At 47.2% G+C, this 26,354-nt stretch overlaps 1 protein-coding gene across 3 annotated transcripts in view; it reads right to left on the reverse strand.

The window, feature by feature from the left end:
- LOC121874118 overlaps nucleotides 1–26,354 on the reverse strand; it is a 43,548-nt gene that overhangs the window by 15,904 nt on the left and 1,290 nt on the right. The window contains exon 1 of one of the 3 annotated variants that reach the window (XM_042378071.1): nucleotides 19,736–19,770. The exons of the other annotated variants lie outside the window; for them this stretch is intronic. The gene's annotated coding sequence lies outside the window, so the exon portion shown is untranslated. Of the gene's footprint in view, nucleotides 1–19,735; nucleotides 19,771–26,354 lie in introns of those variants that run through there. 3 annotated transcript variants of the gene reach the window in all.

A 26,354-nucleotide genomic window follows, 5' to 3' on the forward strand; every position in this document is an offset into this window, starting at 1 on the left:
GTAGGTTATGTATCTAAGCTACTGTGCCGAGTAGCAACCTTGTATATAAGCTACTGTGCCGAGTAGCACCTATGTATATAATTACGTGGCAACACTGCACGTGTTATGTGGCAACATTGCCCCGAGGCTGCCATATGGCAAGGCAGTCTCAGTCTGACTTCGTGGGCCGTGCATGGCACACGCTAGCCACCACTTGTATTTCTCCTATCCGAATAAATGGACTTCAGTGTTACCCGGTGTTTCCCTACCCATCACTGCATTCTTCAGGGAACACTTGGAACCTTCAGAAAGTATAAGGAAATACTAGTTAAAATAAAATAAAAATAAAAAAATCAACAAGCTTGGCTATCATTAGAGGCATTTTATTATCGCCCCAAAGCAAGATTTTCTTTTATTTTTCTGTGCTTCTAAAGGACTGAGTAGGTGTATAAAATCCGTTATTCATAGCAAAATGAAGTGTACATAGAGACAGCACATAAATACTAACAAACCGCCGAAGTGAACTGAAAAAAAAATAAAAACAAGGGAAGAAAAACAGAAGACAACCCTAAAGGCAACAGGGGAGGTTAAAACCAGCAGAGGGCAGCTAAGTACTGTATATTTGTCCTTATTTTCTTTAAATAGGTGTAGATCAATACACAGTCTGCATCCCCACAACAACAACAACCATGAGGGATATGATGATATGTGACTACTGCGGGGGGGATGACGGATATGAATGATAGAGGCCTGACCAATGCAACGATTAGGAAGATGCTAACTGCCGTAAAGCATGAAGGCTGTTGCTGGTATTGCCCTGACTGCATAGTCAAGGTGAAAGAGGCGATTGCAAGCCATAAGGGAACGAGTTCCCTTATGTTGGGAAAGAGATCCTTGCTAAGACTGAGGAAGTAGCAGATTGAATGGAGGTGGTTGCTAAGAGGAGTTATGCTGAGGCATTAGCAGGGCCACGGGAGGTGGCGGAGAATAATGCAGGATCAGAACAGGTTCTACAGCAGCTAGGGACTCTGAAGAAGTGTGTCGAAGAAATGAAAATTAACGGACCTACTGTAAGGGGAGAGGAGGAACAACGGGAACGTTTCCAGTGCAGGAACAAAGTAATAGTTTTTGGAGTCCCCGAGAGCCAGGCGGAGGGAACAGATAGTAAGATAACACACGATAAGATGCAGTTTAAGAGTATTTGTACAGAAGTTCTGAAAATGCCATCAACCCCACAGGATGTGAGGAGGCTGGGACAAAAGCAGCGGGATAAGTCTCGCCCCCTCAGGATCACACGAGTGAGCGAGGAGGAGAAATGGGAGGTTATTCGACAGGCAAAAAACTTAGCAAAGAGCGAGGCATCTCGGAGTGTATTCATTCACCGAGATCGCACGGTAATGCAGAGAGAACAGCACAAGAAGCTCCTGCAGGACTTGAAGCAGAAGAGGGAGGAGTCAAGGAGGAACGGGGACAGGTGTAAATGTGTTATATTCAGGGGGAGGGTAGTCGAAGCAAGTGTGCCAGGGGGCAGCAGCGCACCCTTCACCCGCTCTACCCCTACCCGGGAGCCCGGGAGGTGGCACCAGCACCGCCTACCAGACAGGAAGAGGCGAGCTCCGTGTAAACAATGATATTTCTAATCACACCCTGCAAAATACAGTGTACTTAGCAAATGCTGCAGCTTCTGAGAATGGGGGGGTTACTACTAAGAGCAGAGACGTTACCGAGAACAAATTGTGGCTTGAATATCATGTACACTAATAGTGACACGTTCCTTGATAAGAGAGAGGAGTTTGAAACACTACTGAAGGTACACCAACCAAATATTGTAGGAGTTGTAGAACTGTTGTACAATAACAGGAGAATCGACCCAGAGGAATGTGAGTTCATTATTGCTGGGCATGACTCATTTACGAACGTTTCTTTAGAAACTTGCAAGACGGGTGTGGTTATTTATGCTAGGCAAGACCTTAGAGCCAGCCAGGCGAGGGTACAGGAAGAGGATGTTTTTGAAGAGTCCAAGTGGTGTAAAATCAAATTGAAGGGAGGGGACTTACTTATCGTCGGGTGTATCTACAGATCCCGAAACTGTGGCCCACTAAATCAAAGGAACCTTAAGAGCCTTAATAGACAATGCGGCGATGCTCAACCCTTATCATGGGAGACTTTAACTATGGCGACATCAACTGGAGAAACGAGTTTACCCCAAATGAATTGAATAACCTTGCTACTCTTTTTGTAGAAACTCTGAGAGATAATTTTCTGTTCCAACATGTTAGAGACCCCGACACATTACAGAGGGGAGCAAACACCCAAGCCACTAGACCTCATCATAACAAACGAGGAGGGTATGGTGGCCAAACTGGAACACCTTGCCCCAGTTGGCACCAGTCATCATATAGTGTTCTCATTCAGATTTAACTGTTACCTAGTTCAAGATAAAGCCAGACCAAGGTGCAAATATTACAAAGGAAATTACAACGGGATGAGGGAAGAGATGAGGTGTATCAACTGGCCTGACTCATTAAGGCACAAGAATGCAGACACTACGCTGAATATCATGACTAGTAAAGTGACCCATTTGATCAATAAATATATACCCAAGACCAAACCCAGTGCCTCTAGGAATACGAGGGGATCCCTATACATGAACCATGAGGCGGTCGACAAAGTTAAGAAGAAAACCCAGAAATTCATGACGTGGGTTGGGTCAAACGATGAGCATGATAGGAGGATGCATGCAAGAGCCAGAAACCAAGCAAAGATAGAGTGTAGAATGGCTGAAAAGGAGTTCCAGAGGGTAGTTGCAAGAGAGGTCAAGTCAAACCTAAAGGCGTTTTACCGCTATACAAAGTCAAAATTAAAAACGCGAGTTGGACTATTAGACCTGAGGCTTGAAGATGGTAGTTATGCAGAATCTGACCAGGATAAAGCTGAGGCATTGAACAGCATCTTTTCCTCGGTGTTCACAAGAGAGGATGCGATTAACCTTCCTGCGTTTGAGAACAGACGGTTCGACACAGCACTAACCCACAATGTGTTCACAGAAGAGGGTATTAGAAATAAACTGTCAAAGCTAAAGGTCCATAAGAGTCCCGGCCCTGACATGGTGCATCCTAGAGTGCTAAGAGAGTTGTGCAACGAGCTTGCCGGATCCCTGAAGATCCTGTTTTGTAAATGCCTGGATGAACAAAAGGTCCCCAGTGAATGGAAAGTGGCTTATGTGAGTCCTATCTTCAAGAAAGTCGATCGTCACTCCATGAACAACTATAGACCGGTGAGCCTGTCTAGCATAATATGTAAAGTACTTGAGAGTAATATTGGAGATGCCACGATGGAACATCTACTACGAAACAACCTTGTAAAGGATTGCCAACACAGTTTTATGCCGGGGCGCTCCTGCTTAACACAATTGCTCAAGGTATTGGATATTTGGACCCATATTCTGGAACGAGGTGGTAATATCGACAATATTTACCTAGATTTTGCCAAGGCTTTCGACAGTGTACCCCATTAAGGCCTGTCCCACAATTGGTTTACCTCATATCTGTCCAACAGGATGCAGTATGTCTGCTATAATAATCACCAATCTGACTCCTCGCCAATCTTGTATGGAGTCCCCCAAGGTTCCATTCTCGGTCCAGTACTGTTTTTGTTGTGCATAAAGGACATAGTCCGCCCCAGCTCACTCATAAAATACAACTTATTTGCAGACGATAGTAATCTCTATGCCAGCAACTCAGACTTCCATTCCTTGATGAGAACTATGAACACTGAATTAACTTAAGTCAGGAGCTGGGTAATACCTAATAAACTGACCTTAAACCTTGAGAAAGCCCACTACACGATCTTTCACAGAAGGAAAAACTTACCCCCAGACTTGGACCCCCTGTACCTTGGTAATACAATCCTCAAACGCGAACAAAATACTAAATTCCTCGGAGTTATTGTTGATGAGAAACTTAACTGGAGAAACCACATACACGCCATTCACAGTAAGGTCAATAAACAGTGCGGTATCATGTATCACAGTCGACAGTCACTCACTCTCACAGCAATGAAAGAAATCTCTCATGATCTTGTTTACCAACACCTGATACACTGTCACACACTATGGGGGGCCTCTGGTTCTTCAAAAACACAATCACTGGTTACTGCACAAAAGAGAGTTGTACGGACAATGACCTACTTGAAAAAACAGATCACACAAACGAGAAATTTGCTGCATTGAAAATATTAAAATTCGAAGATATTAACACCTACTGCTGTGCCCTCTTTGTTTACAAATCTATCAATCACTTGCTTGACAATAATTATTTCCAGTTCCAGAATAATCAGAGATACAACTTAAGGCACCCAGAGCTACTAAGACCACCCCCCATGCGCTCCTCTCACTCCCAGACCTCCATAAAATATCACGGTGTGAAGGTGTGGAACAACTTACCCCCACCCATCCGAGCAAAGACTACGCTCCCTTCCTTTAAATCATCTCTTAAAAAATATCTATTGTCTCAGTATTAATATTTCTTGTAACACCTACTATATTTACAGTACCTGCTTTTATTGTACCATCAAAACCGTTTTATCGGAAATTATCATGTAAATAGATAAGTAATTACCATTGCAATAAACATATTTGCCAACTAGTCATAATCCTGACATCTCTGTCTTCTTGTTCAACCTTATTACTGTACAACCCATGTTGTACTGCTCCCCCATTCTACTTATGTTTTTCAATCCCACTGTAATTTATGTATATAAAAAATAAAAATAATAATAAATAAATAAATAAATAAATATTGAAGTGATAACTGTGGTAACGTTATGAGATGTACTTATTGTGGGAGACTCAGGTGGTCCTTATACTCAGGGGTAAAGGAAACACACTGATGTCAAGTCCGTAAGTTCTATTTCTGGGACAAACACAAAAAGGAGTTAAGACAGGGGTAAACAGCGTCCTGTCTTGGAATCTCTCTGGGTATCTCTATCTGCGCATGTGCCCAAAGTCTGAACTAACACTCGGTGACAAAAGGGAGTATGATTATAAAACATATAATACAGAGACCTGAATCAATAATGGTAAATAGTACAGAGTTACATATTACAGCCATATTCGTCTCATATATCTACACCTCCCTCCCTCCTCACGCTCGTAGTGCAATCTCGAGCGGACTCTTTTTCCAGGAGCCTTTGAGAGTGACGTGGGAAAACTGGGGGGTCACTGAATGAGGACTTACTTTTCTCGTCCAAGCAAGGGTTCACAGGGATGTGGGGGAGGGGTTCACTACTAGGGGATGGTACTGAACGAAGGAAGCGGCGATTCCGCCACCATACCCGACCACTAGGGAGACGGACCTCGTAATCCCTGGTCTTGCCGCAGCCCATGACAACCCCGACCTTGTCCCAGCGGTGAGACGTCGGGTCCTGAACCCGAACTGTTTGCCCGATACTCAACCTGGGAAGGGGTCGGGCGTGCTGATCGTACTGTGCCTTTACCTGGTCAGCATGGGCGGCTGCACGACGATCGCAGTCCTCGGTCTTGGCCTGCCACTCCCTCGAGAAGGACTCAGGATGGGCAGGGACACATGACCTTAGTGGGTGGCCGTATAACATCTGTGCTGGGGAGCGACCTGTGAAGTTGGGGGTATTCCGCAATTCCAATAAACCCCGGTCAAACTTCTCACAGTCAATGTTGCCTGAGGGTGCCGTCTTGAGGATGAGATGCTTGACGGACTTTACGGCAGCCTCGGCATGTCCATTGGACTGGGGATAATGTGGCGAGGATGGACATGCAGTCCCGGATGAACTGGGGCCCGCCGTGCAGTCCCGGAAGTCGTTGCTGGTGAACTGGGGCCCGCCGTCAGTCCTCAGGTGGAGAGGGACACCAACTTCCCGGAAGTAGCGACAGAACATACGTACTGTATGAGAGGCAGTAGTGTTGCCTCCGCAGGGAACGACAACAGGCCACCCTGAGAGCCGGTCGGCGATGACGAGAAAGGACTTTCCCGCCACAACGAAGAAATCCGCAGAGACGGACTCAAAGGGCCTCGTAGGGTTGTCGTTGTTCATGAGGGGTTCCTGCTGCTGACTAGGCTGCAGCACCTGGCATGGCTCGCAGACTTGAACGGAACTAGCGATGTCGGAGTCGATGCCTGGCCAAAAAACAGCTTGTCTCGCCCGGCGCTTCGTAGCTTCCACACCCCTGTGGCTGTCGTGCAGGTGGGCTAGGGTGCGGCAGCGGAGGGCGGCAGGAACCACAACTCTTGCTCCATACAAGACGAGGTCGCCATCAGCATAGAGGTCGTCCCGCATCTTCCAGTATGGGAGTAAAGAGCTGTGTAAGTCGTACCGGTTGGAGGGAAATCCCGAGGTCACGCAGTTCAGTAGACGGATGTACGAAGGGTCCGCTCTTGCCGCGGCTCGGAGTTCCTGAAGAGTCCTGTCGGCGTCCTGCGGTGGAGACTCTTCTGAGATGACGGCGTTCATGGTCACTACAGTCCTGAGGTGTGCAGTAGCATCAGCACATGCGATCTCGTCCTCTGGTGTGGGGTGGCTGACTGGGGCTCGTGACAAAGCATCAGGGATGCAGAGCAGCTTGCCAGCACGCCACACAGCTGTGAAGAGGTAGGGCGAGATCTTCTCCTTGCGTTGGAGGCGGGGATTCTCGACCGCATCCAAGGAGTAGTGGTTCAGGATCGGGATGAGTGGCCGATGATCCGTCATGAGGTTGAAGTGTTGTAGGCCGATCAGATACAACCTACATTTGGACATGGCCCAGACGGCGGCTAACAGCTCCAGTTCGATGGTGGCGTAGCGAGTCTCGGCGTCAGTGAGAAACCGAGAGCCACACTGAACCAGACGAAGGCGTCCATTGCCGTGGTCCTGTAGCAGAGCGTATCCAATCCCGTAGAGGCGAGAGGCATCAGTCTGGAGGACAACTGGCAGGGCCGGGTCGAAGGAAGCGAGAACAGGTGGGCTAAGGAGAGCTGTCTTGACGCGACGGAATGCCTCATCATGGTCAGCTGTCCAGGTGAATGTTCTCTTGGGGCTCATCAGGGGGCGTAGGGGCTGTGCTGCAGCGGCGATGTCGGGGGTGAACTCAGCCAACTGGTTTACCAGGCCCATGAACGAGCGGAGGTCGGTCAGGTTGGCAGGAATTGGGAAGTCCCGGATCGCGCTGACCTTTCCAGGATCAGCCGAGATGCCCTTGCCTGAGAGGGTGTACCCACAGAAGTTCACACTAGGTGCGGCGACCACAAACTTATCCTTGTTGAGGGTGATCCCGTACTTGCGGCACCTGGTGAGCATCTGGTGAATACGCTCAAGATGCGTGGAGTAATCCTCGTCATATAGGAGCACGTCGTCGATGACCTTGACACAGTTCGCCACACCCTGAAGGGCCATGTTACCACGGAGGCAGAAAGCATCGCCAGTAGCCGCGAAACCCATAGGTCCTCTGCAGTGCTGAAATCGGCCGTACGGTGTGATGAACGTCGTGAGGTGCTGATCTTCTTCAGCAAGTTCCATCTGCCAGTACCCACATAAGGCATCTGCTGTAGTAAAGTACCTTGCCTTCGGGTCCACACTGCGTATAGCGGCGAAGGGTGTCGGTGAAGGGTGGGTCGGGCGGGAAACTTGGCTATTCAGCTTGGTGAGGTCGACGGTGATACGAACTCCAGTAATGTTCTTGGCGACTGCTACCATGGGGTGACACCAATCCGAGGGGTCGTCACCAGCAGGCTTAATGATCCCCTGGGCTACCATAGAGTCGAGTTCCTTCTTAACTTGGCTCTGAAAAGCGAAGGGTATCTGTCTCGGTGTGTGGATGGCGAAAGGTACTGCGTCATCCTTCAGGTGAATTCTCATGGGGGAGCCAGCCATTGGCTTGAGTGGAGCCGTCTTGAGGTCCTCCTTGGAAACCAGCACGTCCTTGAATTGCAGTAGGAAGAACTCCCTGGCTGCAGAAGGTGACGTATTGGGTGGGAGGGGCAGCTCCTTGCACCTGTTGACATGTTTTATTTCCAGAATTGGCTTAGGGAAGTCTGAAGATATTATGGCCAACTCTTGACAGTGGCCATAATACAGTAGTGGCATCTGAACACCTTTGTGGACCTGAATCCTGGCAGAACATGACTGCTTACCTAGGGTGAGGGTAGCCTGAAGTGTACCCAGAGCAGGTGCCATTGTAGAACCGTCTGTGGTGAGCGTTGTAGAAGTTGACGGTGGTTGCAAGCTGCTCCTAGGGATCCCCAGAATGTCGAGGTGTCTTGTGCCGATGACTGTGACGTCCGCACCTGTGTCAGGAAGCATCTGGATACGGGAAGTAATGTCGCCGTATGACAGGTGAACACAGATGGGCTGAGGTGTCTTGCTGACAGGGGAAGAAGAGGATCCCACGCGACGACAGCGCTTGTTCTTCGCCGCCTGAGACTTGCAAATAGTATTATTCTTCTTCTGTGACTGACAGCATTTGTCATAGTGTCCAATGCGGCTACAGGAGCGGCACTGAACGTTGTTGGCAGGGCACTTCAGTGTCCTAGCCCAATGACCACGACGGCCACAGTTATTGCAGGTGCTGTCAGCGGCAGGGCATACAGAACCATGCCGACGAGCACAATACTGGCAGGAATGACCTGGCGTCGAAGTCTGAAGTGATGCTGAAGAGTGATGCGAAGCTGAAGTCCGGTCACGTCCTTTGTTCTTCTTATATGCGGAGATGGCACACAGCTGGTTAGATGGAGCACGAATGGCAGAAGTCGCACTTCTGGTGGCTTCGTAAGAGCGGCAGATGGTGACAACATCCTGCAGAGAAGAGGCAGTGTCGAGGGAGATAAGCTTCTGAATTAGCTCTTCGTCCCGCACGCCCATGAGGATAATCATCTTCAGCTGTGTTTCCTCACAAGTCAACGAGTTCCCAGGACAAACGTCAACCTCCTCAGCGATGCGTCTGAGTCGTACGTAAAAATCGGCAAACGACTCACCCTCCAGCTGCTTACAACTGAGAAGTTCTCTCCTACCGAGAGCTTCGTTGCGGAGACCCTTGATATGCGTCTGTAAAGCATCCAAGACGTCCTTCACAGTCTTGTTTGTGTCGTGGGGAATTTGCAGGGTGTGCTCCAGGATACATTGCGTCTCTAGGGTGAGACACATCCTCATCTGGATCAGCTGTTTCTCCCTAGGCAACCTTGATAAATCGACCATCATCGAATAATCGTCCCACCTCCGACGCCATTCACGGAATACCTGGAACGAGGCATCATCTTGGAGTGGCGGTGGACTCTGAGCGAGTGCTTTCTGTGGGGGGGGCAAAGAAGTTGAAGAGGACCCTGCAGGTGCACCTGTGGACGAAGAGGCGGTGTAGTAGCTGCTTGAAGGTTAACAGGTGCCAACAACTCGATAATGGCACTGAATCTGGCATTTTCTTGTTGATGTCTGTGATTCTCTTCACGTCTTCGTTCATCGTCTTCCTGTCGCCTCCTGATGTCGTCTTGTCGTCGGTTTTCTTCCAAAAACTGAATTAAATGAAGGAAGTCGACACCTGTGACAGGTTGCGGACGTGTGTAGTGGGGGCTAAGGGTGGGTGGGGCCGCTTGATCCACTTTCCGATCCACTTGGAGTCCACTTACTGCACCGACATCCGTCTGAAGTTGGCTTGTTGGGTATCTGAAGAAAACCCAATAAATTCCTGATCTTCCATATGGCCTGGTTTATTTCTCTCACAATTATTGTAATTAATAAGTGAGCAGAAGAGCAATCGTCTTTAAATGGAAGATATCTGCGAGCGTCTGTGTGTGTGTGTGTGCTTTCGTTCGTGCGTGTACTCGGGGCAGGCTGGCTAGCGGGCTGGCGGTTACAGCAACTCCTCTCGCTGGCTCAGACACCCAGTGCCGGTCGAGACACGAACGGGGGTGGATGTCAAAACTTGAGCTCTCCCATAGGTCTTAAAAAGGCTCCCCTCTTTTGTAAAAAGTGCAGGAACACGGGGAAACACTTTAAAGACACTAAAGGGCACACACAACACTGAAAAAGCACTTCACAACACTGCACTGTAAATCCAGGAATATCGTGTTGAGGTACGCGCCGAGATCCACTCGACAAGGGAAGTTGACAAGATGGCGGCTCCGAGAGAGATTCTGTGTCCACTCCAATTCTGAATAATGTGATGTCCCAGCTAAACACTGCGCCATGTGGGAGACTCAGGTGGTCCTTATACTCAGGGGTAAAGGAAACACACTGATGTCAAGTCCGTAAGTTCTATTTCTGGGACAAACACAAAAAGGAGTTAAGACAGGGGTAAACAGCGTCCTGTCTTGGAATCTCTCTGGGTATCTCTATCTGCGCATGTGCCCAAAGTCTGAACTAACACTCGGTGACAAAAGGGAGTATGATTATAAAACATATAATACAGAGACCTGAATCAATAATGGTAAATAGTACAGAGTTACATATTACAGCCATATTCGTCTCATATATCTACACTTATTACCACCATGCTATTGTACTATTCCAGATGATACTAAATGTTACATAATACTTCCTTGAGATAAATGTATAGTATATATCAGGTGTCTAAAAGAGAGCTCAGGTTCTCAACTGGCTCAGCCATGTTAATATTGTTATTATTATCCACTCTGTATCTGTGTTTTTCTGGCTAAATAAACTGTTTCAATTCAATTCAATTCAATTCAAAGGCTGAAAATCAAACTGGAAGGGTACGGAATTTGGGGAAATGTCCTTGCGTGGATAGAAGACATTCTACATGACCGCAAGCAGTGTGTGGTGAGTAATGGCACGAAATCACCATCCATACCTGTCTCAAGCGGGGTACCACAGGGCACTGTATAGGGCCCCCTGTTGTTTGTTTGTTTCATAAATGACATGCCTGACGTTGTACATTCCTCCATACAAATCTTTGCCGATGACGCCAAGTTATTTCGGGAAATCAAGAACCAAGCGGACTGTGAGGAGCTGCAGAAGGACCTCTGTGGGCTCGAAGAATGGTCGAAGAAATGGCTGCTGAGATTCAATGTCATGAAGTGTAAGAGGATGCACCTGGGGCATACCAACGGTAAGGAGGCGTATCGTATGTCCCAACGGGATGAAGAAACTGCACTATTTGAGACTGAATGTGAGAAGTGCATGTATATTATGTATGTACTCCATTTATATACATTATTTATTAAGCCTAGCTAGCAGCGTGTGGCAATGTATTTGCCATGTCCCATATGCTTAGATAATGTGCCTGGCGACATCTGGAAGCTGCTAATGTATCACTTGCCACATGTTGCCTGAGAGGCCAGTTGACCCATAGAGAGTGTAGGGAACCGTCGTCTTTGCTCGCACCTCTGTACATCCAGCAAATAGAACCTACAAAAACTCTACAGGTGTTTGCATTCGCTCCTGTAGTTAGAATTGAGTACCCAGAACATGTACATGGCGCAGTGAGTTAATTGACTGGACCAGTGAAAGTGCAAGTGTGTAAAGTCTGTGGCAAGACCGGCTTATAGACTCCCACGCTCTCCCTAACCACCACGTCTCCCACAAAAACCCGTTTTGAATTAACAACGAGTTTGAGAAGTGTTGCAGTGACGGCAAGTTTCTGTGAAGTGTTATAAGTGCCTTGTGTGTGTAGTGCTTTAAATGTGCCTCCGTTTTAAGGGATTCCCCAAGGTGGAAGGCTTGTATAGGGCATTTTTAAGGAGCAGCATCCAGCACACCCTTCCTGGGCCGTCTCTCAAGGGTAACTGACTAAGCGCGCTCAACCCCCGCCTGCCCCCGCCTCCCCCACCAGCCACACACACCAACCCACGGATACACACTCACGAACGAACAGACCGCAGTCATCTCTTTATATATATTTTATATATAATCAACTTATCTGTGTATTCAATTAATTTTTTTTGTCTCAGATCTTGTTGATACGACAGGCTGACTGGTCAACACTCATTTGAGATACAATATAGAGATTAAGTAATTATGTCTTGTGCCTTACGCAGTGGTGTTCCTAACGCCCGGATGAGTCAGACAGATGACAGCTCTACAGAGATGGATGACCAATCGGAGCGAGACGCTCCAGCTTCTCCCACCACATCTCGCAGCCCTTCACCTCGATCTTCAGCCTTGTCTTCAGAGGTAATTGCTTTAATGAAGTTTATGAGGGAGGAAAGGCGTGAGGACGAAGCTAGAAGACATGTTGAGGATGAAAAAAGGAGATTGGAAGATAGTGAACGGTTTGGAGCTTTGATATCTCACCTCATTGCTAACCAAGCCTCTGGCTCTCCCACCACTTCGGTACCGACTGGTTCAGGTACCTCGTCAACACCTTCTTTACGCCCTCCAGCCCCACCCAAAGCGGCTGCCCAACCCCTACCCATCTTGAACCTGATGCGACTTTCCAGATTTTTCGTGAATGGCGGGGACGGTGGATTGATTATGCTACAATGGTGGATCTCCAGAGCTTGTCACAGCCTAAATAACTCATTCAGCTATGTATGTGTCTGTCTTTGGAAACGCAGTGTGTCTTAGAACATACGTTGCAGGTGCCCCCGACTTCTTCGTTATCTGTAGAGGAGGTACTGGATGTTCTACAATGGCACATCAAAGGTCAGCGGAATGAAGCTCTATGCATGAGGGAATTGCTTAGCTGTAGGTAGATGGAGGGCGAGACTTTTGATGCTTTCTATGTACAACTCAAGAGAGCCTCGGAAAAGGTAGACATATGCCCCGGTAATCACCAGCAGTGCGAGGAGACCCAGTTGAAGCAGGTGATCCTGATGGGTGTTAAGGACGAGGAGCTTGTCCAACACCTCACCTCCCTCGACTATTCCTCTTCTCTTAAGGATGTGTTGACAATATGTTGCTCCTATGAGGCTGCCAGGTGTGCCACCTCTGCCATCTGAGCTCCCCCTACAGCTGTACGGGCTATGTCCCAGTACAAGAAGGACAAGAAGTCCACCCCAACACCTTCGCCCACCACGCCCACGCCCGGCTCCTTTTGTAACAACTGTGGTAAGCAGCATGGAACACAGGTGTGTCCAGCTGTTGAGTCTACCTGCAACAGTTGTGACCGTAAGGGCCACTGGTCACTTACAGTACGGTGCCCAGCCAAACGAGTCCAGTGCAATGTGTGTGGCCGTCTGGGCCACTACGATAAGTGTTGCCCTACCAACAAACCCAAGGGACAGCGTCGGTGGAAGCAGCAGCGCCCTTCCACCAGTGAGGGCCGCCCACAGTAGTCAAATCAGAGGCATGACGACCCTGGACAACGCTCAAGCCATATTAGGAAGATGTACTCCCCCTCACGTCCCAGGACCAAAGTTCCCCAGCACATCAGAGTCATCGTGACCTACGGCAGTGTGTCATCCCATCTCGAGATGCTGCCTGACACCGGTGCTGATGCTACAGTCATCGGTCCCCAACATTTGCAATGTTTGGGGCTCTCTCCAAGTGATCTAGGACCGCCTCCCAAGGATCTCCGCTTCACGGCAGATGGTTCACAGATGGCCCCAGCCCTAGGTTCACTCCAAGCACGCATCACCTTTGGCAACAGGTCGTGTCAACCCTGGATCGATGTGCATAATGGTGTCCTGACTCCTTTGCTGTCCTACAGACATTGCCAAGAGTTGGTCATCATCTCCCAGGACTTCCCAAAACCTATTTTCGAGGTAAAATACGCCAACAGGGTGCACGAAAGGAGCAGCAACAACCCTGCTGTTGCCCTACCCCTACCTCTTGCCACTGACACCTCTCCTTCGAATGCTCGGAAGTACTTCCTGAAGGAATTCAGCGACGTTCTGGTGACCAAGTCCGCTCTGGAATCCAAACCCCTCAAGAAGATGGTAGGCCCCCCTCATGAGGATCCACTTGAGGGACGACGAAAAGCCCTTCGCTATCTACACCCCTCGACAGGTCGTCCTGGCCTTCCATGATGCAGTCAAAAACGAGCTGGACTCCATGGTCGCCCAAGAAATCATTGCACCAGCCGGTGATGACCCGTCTCCATGGTGTCACCCTATGGTAGGCGTCGCAAAACCCAAAGGTGGTGTTCGGATCACCACTGACCTCTCCAGGCTCAACAGCCAGGTGTCTCGTCCTGCTCACCCTTCTCCCACGTCCTTTGCAGCCATACTCAGTGTGGACCCGAAGGCACGCTTCTTCACGACGATGGGCGCCCTGTGTGGATACTGGCAGACAGAGCTTGCCGAAGAAGACCGACCACTTACAACTTTCATTACCCCGCATGGACATTACAGTTATTGCCGTGGCCCCATGGGATTCGCCGCTACAGGAGATGCCTTTTGCCTTCGAGGCTATATGGCTCTACAAGGTCTGGCAAACTGCGTGAAAGTGGTCGACTACATACTCGTGTACAATGAGGACGACATGGATCACCTCTGCCGTATCTACGAGGTACTCAACAGGTGCCAGAAGCACGGCATCACCGTAAATGCCGACAAGCTTGTTCTTGCCGGCTCTTCAGTGGACTCTTGTGGGTACACCCTCTCAGGGAATGGTATTGCAGCTGACCCGGACAAGGTCCACGCTATCTCGGATTTCCCCACCCCTGCTAACCTCACCGACTTGAGGTCCTTCATCTGTCTCGTCAACTAGTTAGCGGAGCTTTCGCCGGACATCTCCGCAGCCGCCCAACCACTTAGCCCCCTGATGAGCCCCAAGAGGACATTCCTGTGGACTCCCGACCACGACAAGGCCTTCCAGCAAGTGAAACAGGCCCTGTCTAGTCCACCTGTCCTTGCCACGTTTGACCCAGCCTTGCCGACGGTTTTGCAGACAGATGCCTCACGCTTGTACGGCGTGGGATACGCCCTATTGCAGGATCACGGTAGAGGGCAGTTCCGGCTCGTCCAATGTGGCTTGCGTTTCCTCTCTGACACCGAGACACGCTATGCCACCATTGAGTTGGAGCTGTTGGCTGTGGCTTGGGCGATGTCCAAGTGCAGGTTTTACCTCATACGCCTGCAACACTTTCACCTAGTGACCGACCATCGCCCGCTTGTCCTGGATCCTCAACCACTACACGCTTGCTGCCATTGAGCACTTCGCTCCAAAGGTCTGGAAGGAGAAGCTCCTTATGTATATTCTCCCACAGCAGTGTGGCGTGCGGGTATGAGCCCTGCATCCCTGATGCCTTATCCTGCCTCTCCTGTCAGCCGCCCTACCCAGAAGACCATGCCTGGGACGCCGACCTCGCTCTTCCGGGTCAGGACTATGGTCACACTACACACGTCCAATCCCTCCATTCGGACCTGTCACCAGATGACAACAAGGCAATGGAGGACCTTCGAACAGCGGCCCGAGATGACCCTTCCTAATAATAATAATAATAATAATAATAATTAACGGTTTATTGAAAAAGTTCTGCAGATCGAAAGCTGAAAATATACATTGGGCATAAATGACTTATTACATACATTGGTGGTTTAACAAAAGCCTTCATTAGAGAAAGGTGAAGGAACATACAGTGAACATACAGATTAATGTAGGTGTTGAACAGCAAACACGTAGTGTAGTAACTCCCTCCCAGATGGTGTTAGGAGGGACCTCACGTGGTGTAGTAGTTCCCTCACAGATGGTGTTATGAGGGGCCTCACGTGGTGTAGTAATTCCTCACAGATGGTGTTAGGGGCCTCACGTGGTGTAGTAATTACCTCACAGATGGTGTTATGAGGGGCCTCACGTGGTGTAGTAATTCCCTCACAGATGGTGTTATGAGGGGCCTCACGTGGTGTAGGAATTCCCTCACAGATGGTGTTAAGAGGGGCCTCACGTGGTGTAGTAATTCCCTCACAGATGGTGTTATGAGGGCCTCACGTGGTGTAGTAATTCCCTCACAGATGGTGTTATGAGGGGCCTCACGTGGTGTAGTAATTCCCTCACAGATGGTGTTATGAGGGGCCTCGTGGTGTAGTAGTTCCCTCACAGACGGTGTTCTATAGGTGAGGTGTGGTCCCAGGCCTTCCTATCGTAGACGGATTAACACATCGCTGGTTGTTGGGTCGGGCCGTTATCACTGGGTACCTGGGACCTCACTGTGCGAAGGTCAACTTGGGTACCACTGTTACTGTTGAGTTGTTCTCACTGACTTAAGCACTGTTCACCACTGTTCACCTCTGTTTTAACACTGGTTCCATTCCTTTCCTAAATGAAATAGTAACTTCTGGCGTGAACTTGTTGATATTCCGGTGGGGAGGAGGGTTCAGGGGGGGAGTTGGTATGGGCCAAGTTAACAGTTGACCTGGCTGCTCGAGAGGAGCGCCAGGTACGTCTTGACCCTTCGGTGGTCCGACTCGTCAGTGTGCGAGGAATGGATTCCCCAGCAAACGCTATGACCATCACAACACCCTGCTCCCGTATTGGAGCTCTGCGATGAGCTCTACTGCGACGGGGACCTTGTACTGTCGGAACCGGCGTAGTTGTCCCTGCTGCCTCACGTCCCCGTCTTGGCTCGCCTTCACGACAGTTACCGTGGGCTGAGGCCACCAAACGACGTGCAAGACAGACTGTGTTCTGGCCTGGCATCGACTCCGACATCTCCAATGCTGTCCATGCATGTGAGCCCTGCCAAGTACTACAACCCAGCTAGCAGCAGGAACCCTTCATGAGTGACGACAACCCCACCCCGCCCTTGAGTCTGTGTCGGCCGACTTTTTCTGTGTGTCAGAAAGTCCTTCCTGGTTATCGTCGACCGTCTCTCTGGTTGGCCGGTTGTCATCAAGTGCGGTAATGATACAACGTCTAAAACCACCATCAGCAAGTTCCGCCACTAATTCGTGACGTGGACGTTCATTTGCGTCTGCAAACCGACGGAGGCCCCAGTTCTAAGCGGGACTTTGCTGTGTTCCCTGACCGATGGGGAGTCCGGCATGTGTTGTCATCGCCTTACCCGCAGTCAATGGCCACGCTGAGGCTGCTGTCAAATCCTGAAGCACCTCATCCTCAAAGTGGCCCTTCTGGGAATATTGACTGCGAGGCCTTCGGCCGGGGTCTCCTTGAACTCCGGAACACACCCAATCATACCGGATGCTCCCTGCTCACCCCAGTCCTTCTCCAAGGAGTGGCAGGCCAAGACAGAGGATTGTGATCGTCGAGCTGCCGAACGTGCTCATGATGTTGTCGTCTCACAACGACCACCCGTTCTCTCCCCAAGTTGAGTGTCGGCACCCAAGTCTGTGTTCAGGACCCGACCTCCCTACGTTGGGACAAAGTGGGCGTAGTCATGGGTCTCGGTAGTCACGGGACTACCAGGTGCGGTTACCCATTGGTCGTGTGTGGTGGAGGAACCGCCGTTTTCTCCGCCCCGTAACAACGCCTTCTGCTGACCCGCCACCAGTGTTGAGTCCCATATCCTCCCCAGTGATCAAGTCCTCGACGCTCGGAACGGATTCAAAGAAAGGTCCGCTCAAGACTTTGCTATGAGCGTATGGGGGGGAGGGTGTATGTATATTATGTATGTACTCCATTTATATACATTATTTATTCAGCCTAGCTAGCAGCGTGTGGCATTGTATTTACCATGTCCCATATGCTTAGATAATGTGCCTGGCGACATCTGGAAGCTGCTAATGTATCACTGCCACATGTCACCTGAGAGGCCAGTTGACCCATAGAGGTAGTGGAACCGTCGTCTCTATTCATAAAACCTACAAAAACTCTACAGGTGTTTGTGTTCGCTCCTGTAGTTAGAATTGAGTACCCAGAACATGTACAAGAAGGACCTAGGTGTGTATGTTGACAATGAGCTGAAGTTCTTGGGCCATTAGAGAAGAAGGTAAATCAGGCAAATAAATTATTGGTCTTATAAGAAGGTCGTTCAGAATCTAGACGGTCCGTCCTTCATAACGATCTCTCAAGAGTGAAGCTTCCTCATCTGGAGTACTGTCACCCGTCTGGTCCCCGAGATGCTAGGGACTGTCAGTTGGTTGAAAATGTTCAAGGATGGCCACCAGACTGGTGCCTGCACTTCGGCACCTCAGCTACCCTGAGATTGCGCCTGAACTTGCCTAGCTTATACTACAGACGGACGGGCGACCTAATTTGAGTATAAGCATCTCAGGCACCATCAACTGAGTGTCCTTACTTGAGCTGCACAGTGCACAGCTCAAGATTGAAGAAGCCGAAGTCCAGAAACCGTGAGGCAAACTTTTGAGGAGTTGTGAACTTGGAACACCTACCAGAAAAGTCAGGACGGCACCGAGTGGTCTTTCAAGACAAGACTTGACCAACACTGGAGCAGGTTCAGGTACATTCAGGAGCCGGTGCATGCCCAGTACTTGCCAACAGTGTAACACACAGAGTCACCGATCGCCCAAGCGGGTAACGAGCCGATCAGTGGTGAAGAGGATGTATAAGTATGTGTATGTTTCAACCCACTGCCGGAGTAACCCCAGACAGAAAACAGTCGGTCGCTGAGGGCAGATAATGGACAACACATGATCTGGTAACCCCTGCAGTCATCATCTACCTGGGCAGCAGAGGTCGAGAAAAGTAAGTGCTCCAGTAAGACCGACGACAGAAATAAGAGATGTCCAACAGACCCAGGCTGCAGGTAGATAAATTAAGTACATGGCTGGTCCATACTAAAGTGATACCTAAGAAATTGAGCTATTGGCAGAGTCAAAAAATGTGATATTAAATGATTTAATTTAAATTTATAAGAGGCTAACCTCCACCTCAACCCCAATCCTGCCTGAAACCAACCTTTCTCTTACCAGTAACTGTCAGATACTTAGATGAGACTTGTAACCATGCTGATAATGTAGTAAATGAGAAACTGACTTTGTTTCTTAATCCATCGTACTGCAGATGTCTGTCGGTCTGTCCTTTACATGGGTCTGTAGTTCAGCTCCAACTGGAGCAAACAGCCCGCCAAACAATGACGTTCACTTATTAAGTTTATATTTCACTGACAGAGCTCAGTGCTATCTTAATAAAATAAGTATTTATAATTAAATTTTATTTATTGCAAATTAATTCACCAGATTTGAAAATGTTGAGCGTTTCATATGTTAATTTTTACTAAATCCGAAATTATCAAAGATCAACGCAGACAAGTTATTGTCCCTTAAGATATAAGAGTATAAGTACGATAGATTAAATATTGAAGAAATGTAGTGATTCTGGGGTGCCCTTCTGCCAACCACCCCTTCCTTCCTACAAACTGACCCTCGGCCTCAGTTGCAAGGTTCGAGTGAACAGACTATAGCCCCATGGGAAGAAGGCCTGAGGCATCATGTATAAGAAACATGATTTTAAATTCTTGTTTATTAAGCTAATGAAATGTGTATGTGTGTGAATCAGCTAATATTTCTACAAACACCTGCACCAAATTATATCATTATATCACATCAGTTCAGGACAAATATTCTAACATTGAAATTTCCAAGAAAAATTCACCAATAAAATGCAGTCTCGTTCTAAGATTCTGAACACTGCTGAGACAGCTGGCAATTCATGTTGTTTTCTATAGACGTCGCAAAAAAATTATAAATTTAAAAAGTGATCAGTGATTGGTTACTTAGTCTTTTGGTTGGGCTTTTTTATGTTTGTCTCTATAGTAAACAAACGGCCTTGAGTTGCCAGCCATTCCAGTGTTCAAAGAATCTGAACGAGACTTTTTTCATTCACACAGTATATAGCTTCCTCCTTACCGAAAAGCCAAAATGGCCATATAATCCTGAAAAAACAACTATCATTAAGTACCGATGGACGAACACTAGGAAACGCCTGTGCCCACTACCTAATAATGGACTCAAATGACGTCCGTCTTGGCTCTCAAACATGTTTTGTGTGCCATCCATATAAGGTTATATAAGATATGTGTTGACGTTTCACAATGCCTCTTCTTGGGAAAAAAGACGAACACAGCTGGTTGAGGATTCTTAAAATGAACCACAGCGCTGGTTGAGAAATTCCGGGTTATGGTCGTGAGCTCTGTATTGGGTATCCACAGCTGGTTGAGGTTTTATTCCCGTGTATATTTATTTCACTCTTTTTGAGTAGATTATTCACCCAAAACTTATTGTAACATGGGATATATTCTACAATGGTGGTCGTACGCACAACTGGTCGAAGTATTATTCGGGATATATTCTTCAGCCTTCTCAAAAGTGTCAGTTCCTCAGAACGCTAGGTGACCTGCTAGTGCAGGAAGTATTACCATCTTAAACCTACAACTGACCCCTTGCAGTCAATCGACAACTTCAACTGTCAACGTACATCTCGAACTCATGTAATGCAATTCAGACATTTAGGCCTATGGTTCACTTCACGCAAGAGTTGTTCATCCAACGACTTAGAGAAAATTAATTATTAATAATTTCTTCTTTATGCAAATATACGAACATTTGGAAACTTGTCATGACGTTAAATAACGACGAATAGTTTATTAGTAAAATTTTGGATCGTTTAATATTTATCCTGACAGTGATAGTCGAAATTAGATCCACCAATCACAATCCCCAGTACACACAGCAATGCTCAAATGCAAAAATGCGAGTACGAGAGCCAGGCGGAAACCATTTTCTTCTTATAGCTATAACTTTTACTTCACTTTATCTCTTCGCCATGATCGGCGGCTCATTAGCCGCTGGTGGCTCTGTCAGCTATCTATGGTCAAATTGCCATATACTGTTTACTATAATATCGTTGTACTGTATACCTGCACTGTCTAGATACAATTCATTGAAAGTACCAGTTATCACTTACACTTTGCTGTATATACACATGCTGACTGTATTGCATTGTTAAAGAATACCCCTGTATTAGATTTTCTTTATTTATTATTATTTATTATTATTATTATAAATGTCTGGTCTGATTTTTTCCGTTAACTGAAACTGTGATAACAAAAGCCCCGTGTCCGTTATGATTAACCAGTGTATTTTACCTTATCGTAAATATGTAATTCCAGTTGTTGATGGTGTTGCCATATCCCCTTCTCTCTACTTTACATCTACATGAAACGTGTCCTGACCACAGTTTATTAATATTATTATTACAGGTATTATTATTTTGTTAACTCAGCTGTTTAATGTGTTCTCATAATCGTTAGGTTTTCTTGGCCTCTTTCTGGTATGAATCACTAATATTATGGGATATGGTAGGTCGTATAGTTGAGGACTGTTACTGGTTTGTTTAAAATGATATAGCGAAACCACATCGATTTCTGCCTTTTGGAAGGGATCTGGTACGAGCTCATCCATTACAGCAGATTGGGTGGGTGATTGACTGACCGACTGATAGCAAAGGAAGGGGGATATGTATTTAATCGCCCCCTTCATTATACAAGAAGAGGTTTGACAGAGTGAAAGATAATGTTTGGTTATTGTGTACAAAAGACCTCTGGAACAAGTTGTGTGTTTGTATGACAACAGAAACGTCCCACAGATGCGACGGTTCTCGCCTTTCTTGTCACTTTTGAGGTTTTCTTTTTCGAAGATTTGTTAGATTTCAAAATGTTTTTGACATAGATAACCACTTCTTAAAGAGTAAAATGCATCCCTCAGTACTGGCACCCCATCTGGTCCCTGAGATATGCTAGAGACTGTCAGTTGATTGAAAATATCCATGCCCAGACTGGTGCCTGCAGATTTAAAACTCACCATCCATAGAAATAGAACGCCTGCAACTGCCCACCAGCACGACGGAGGGACGACTTACAAGTTTATAAACATCTCGGAGGGCACCATCCAGTCGAGTGTCCATATTTGGAGCTGGCGGACGCCTGCCCCAAAGGGCCACACCACGGTTGAAGAAGCCACAAGTCCAGCTGTGAGGCAAACTTAGGAGTGAGAATGAACTCTGGAACAATTAACAGAGTATTGCTGACGGCACCGAGTGTTAGCTGTTTCAAGACCAGACTTGACCAGCATTGGGAGCAGCTGATATTCAAGATTCTACTTGCCAACAGAAGTAACAGAGACGTGACCGACCAACGTACGGCTAACGGGTTCGATACGGTGAAGAGGATAAAAAGTAAAAAAGTAAAAGTAAAAGAACCAGAATGTTTCTTCATTAAAGATCAAACTATTTTTCTTCCTTCAGTCGGGTAAGAGACTGCTTTTAACTATGGCAGAGCTTAAGGAATCATTTTTAAAGCGTCTTATATTTCCAGTTAGTGAAAAAAAAGTAATGTAGAATTAAATGAAAAAATGAGACCTGCTCTACACTCTACCCAGACACTAAATAAGCTAGGTCGGCAGATTGTTTACCTCTTTATCCTCTTCACCACTGATCCTCGTTAACCGCTTGAGCATCATCACGTCTCTATTTTCCTTTGCTTTTATCCCCACCAAATGATCGGCTCGTTAGCTGCTGGGGCGATCGGCCACCCTGTTACGCACTGTTGGCAGTACTGGGCATGCACCGGCTCCTGAATGTACCTGAACCTGCTTCAGTGTTGGTCAAGTCTTGTCTTGAAAGAGCTCACACTCGGTGCCGTCACAACACTTTCTTTTAGATTGTTCCAAGAGTTCACAACTCTCACCCGAAAAAAATTTGTCCTCACAGTTTTGACTTACGGCTTCTTCAATCTTGAGCTATGACCCTCAGGCCAGGCGTCCGCCAGCTCCAAGACATTGACTGAGTAGTGCCCTAGATGCTACACCAATTAGATCACCCCTTACCTGTCTGAAGTATAAGCTTGTAAGGGGCTCAGTGCCCAATCTCTCAAGGTAGCTGAGGCCGAAGTGCAGGCACCTGGCCCATCCTCTGAACATTTTGAGCCAACTGACGTCCCTAGCATATCTCGGGACCAGACGGTGACAATACTCCAGGCGGGGAAGCAGTTCGCTCTTGAAGATCACGAGGCCATCTCCCAAGAATCTGAACGACCTTTATAAGACCTAATAGTTTAGTTGCCTGATTCACTTCTTCTTTCACAATGGCGGTCTCAGTTCATTGCTCAACATACACACCTAGGTCCTTTCGCATTCAATCTATTAATGCAGTTGTTTGTCCCGTAGGGACATATGATACACCCCTTACCGTTGGTATGAACGCAGGTGCAGCCACTTACATTTCGCGACATTGAATATTATGCGCATTTCTTCGACCACTTTTGAAGCTCACAGAGCTTTCTGTAGCGTACGCAGTCTGTTTGGTTTATAATTTCCGAAAATACCGGGCATTGTCTGCACACATTTGTATGGAGGAGTGCATAGCTTCGGCATTCATTTATGAAAACAAAAAACAGCCCAATAACACTCCCTGGGTAATTTCGATTATAGGGTACATGACGATTTCAGTCATTAATCACCACCACACGTTTGCGATCATGCAAGAAAGTCTCCGATCCATAAAGAGACACTTCCCCAAATCCCGAACCCTTCTAGATTAGCCTTTTTGGTAATGTCAAGCCTTAGCGAATCTAGGTATATATTGTCGATATTACAACCCTGTTCCAATACCCGTCCAAGCATAAATACCGGTAATTGCGTACAGGAGCGTCTTGGCATAAAACCATAAACCCATACAAGGTTATTTATATATAGTAGGTAAAAGCTAATAAAATGCCCGAAGATATAGTTCATAATGTTGTCTATGGTAGACCCTGCTGCCATATGGCATCACGAATAGAGACCAAGTCCAGGTTGCTGATCTGTCTTTCTGCCTCATTTACACACAATGATGTGGGTCTCAATTGTTTCTCTTACTTTGACAAAACCACAGCTATATCGTTTCCTCACTATTGATTCTTATATTTTTTATTTCTTTTGTTTCAACACACACACACACACATATTACACATTACACACACACATATTATACATTAGTGTTGTAAGCATATTATTATTGTTATTATTTTATTTTTTATTTGTATTTTGTACATAAATTCTACTTACTATGAACTAACACACAAACACATATTACACAAACACACACACATGAACACACACACACAACACCACACACACACACACACACACACACACACAACACACACACACACACACACACACACACACACACACACACACACACACACACACACACACACACACACACACACACACACACCAACCACACACAATCATTACTTTATCAATTATTATTATTATTATTATTAACATTACCTCAGGCCCTGAAATAGTGCCCTGTGCCTGGGTGACTAAAAAAAAAATTCCATCATGGCATTTATTATGAGATCTCAAGTACTTTTACACACCAGTGCTGGTCAGGCTCACTGGTCTATAATTTTATCTTGAATGTCAATCGCCCTTCAATTCTAGACTCACTTAAGCCATTTTCCAATCACTGGGGACCTTGTCTATCCAGGCATTTACAGAACAGGATCTTCAGGGGTCAGCAAGCTTATTAACAACCTCTTTAGCTCTGGGGTGCACCCATGTCAGGCCAACCTTAGCTTTTAATTTATTTTCTTATAACCTCTTCTGAGAACACTTTGTGGGTCAGCGCTGTGTCAAAACGTCTGTCCTCAAATGCAGGAAGATTGTTCACATCCTCCCTTGTGAACATAGGAAAGAAACCAGTCCAACGCTTTTCCGCCTGTCCTGGTCATAATCACGGCATGACAACCATCTTCAAGCCTCCAGGTCTGGAAATGTCTACTCGTAATTGACTTTGACTTGTAGCAGTAAATGCCTTGGATTGACTTGACCTCACTCACAACAAGCCTCTGAACTTTTTCCAGCCCTCTCACACTCTGACTTTGCTGGTTCTCCGGATCGGGCATACATCATCCGGTCCTGCTCATCGTTAGTCCCAACCACGTCTTGAATTTCTGTTTTTCTAACTTTGTCGACCGCCGCATGGTTCATGTGTGCGGTCCCCTGTATCCTGAGGCACTGGGTTGGTCTTGGGTATATATTTCTCGACCAAATGGTTCACTTACCTATGATATTCAGAGGCAAGTCTGCGCCTATACCTTAGTAAATCAGGCCAGTGGATACCTCATCTCCTCTTTTCATCCCGTGGTAATTACCCTTGTGATATTTGGAACCTGGCCTGGTTTTGTCATGAACCAGTAACAGTTGAATCTGAAGGACAACGTTATGTGGTGACTGGTGCCAACGGAAGCTAGGTGTTCCAGTTGCCACCATACCCTCCTCGTTTGTTATGATGAGGTCCAAAGGCTGGAGTGTTTGATATGTCTCAGAATTTCTCACAAAAGAGTAGCGGTATTTAGTCATTTGGTGTGGTTTCATTTCTCCAGTTGATGTCGCCATAGATAAAAACCCCATGACAAGGAGGTGACTATGGTGGAGCACCATTTCTTTTGTCTATGAAAGCTCTTAAGTTTCCTTGGTTTAATAATCTAAAGTTTGGGGAAATGTAGATACACCCAACAGTAAGTCTCTCCCCCTTTAACTTAACTTTACACCATTTTGATTTTTCAAAAACATCCTCTTCCCTGCACCTCACCTGGCTGGCTCTAAGGTTTTGCTTAACTATAGATAACCACACCCTTTCTTGCAAGTTGTTTAAGGAAAGGTTCGTAAATGAGTCATATATCCATACTGAACTCACAATCCTCTGGGTCGCTTCTCCTGTTCTTGTACAACAGTTCTACAACCCTACAACATCTGGTTGGTGTACCTTCAGTAGTGTTTCAAACTTTTTCACACTAGTATTAGTACATTATTTAGCCCAATTTGTTCCCATTGCAACGTCTTGCCTTAGAATTAACCCTATCTCCAGAAGCTGCATTTAAGCACACCAGGGTGTGTTTAGAAATGTCATTGTTTACAATGCTGCCTCCCTCCTCCCGCTGATAGGCGGAGCTGGTGCCACCTCCCGGGCGGGGGCAGAGCGGTGGAGGGTGCTCTGCTGTCTCCCGGCCGTGTCGGCACACTCCTTCCACCACTATCTCCCTGAATATAACCTATGCACACCTGTCCCTGCTCCCTCCTCGACTCTCCCTCTTCTGCTTCCCCCTGCAGAAGCTTCCTGTGCTGTACCCTCTGCATTACTGTGCAATCTGGGTGAATGAATACACTTCGAAATGCCTCGCCCCTTGCTAAGTTTTTTGCCTGCCGAATAACTCCAACCCCTCCTCACTCACTAGTGTGATCCTGAGGGGGCGAGGTTTGTCCCACTGCTCTGTCCCAGCCTCCTCACATCCTGAGGGGTTGATGGCATCTTCAGAACCTCTGTACAAATATTCTTAAACTGCATCTTATCGTGTTATCTTTTCTCGGTTCCCTCCGCCTGGCTCTCGGGGACTCAAAACTATTACATTGTTCCTCGCTGGAGACGTTCCTGTTGTTCCTACTCTCCCTTACATTAGGTCCGTTAATTTGCATTTCTCGACACACTTTTAGAGTCCCTAGCTGCTGTAGAACCCGTTCTGATCCAGCATTACTCCGCCCCTCCTGTGGCCATCCTATTGTACTGTG

This window comes from Homarus americanus, unplaced genomic scaffold, assembly GCF_018991925.1.
Source record: "Homarus americanus isolate GMGI-L3 unplaced genomic scaffold, GMGI_Hamer_2.0 scaffold49667, whole genome shotgun sequence".
In the NCBI taxonomy this organism is placed as follows: Eukaryota; Metazoa; Arthropoda; class Malacostraca; order Decapoda; family Nephropidae; genus Homarus; species Homarus americanus.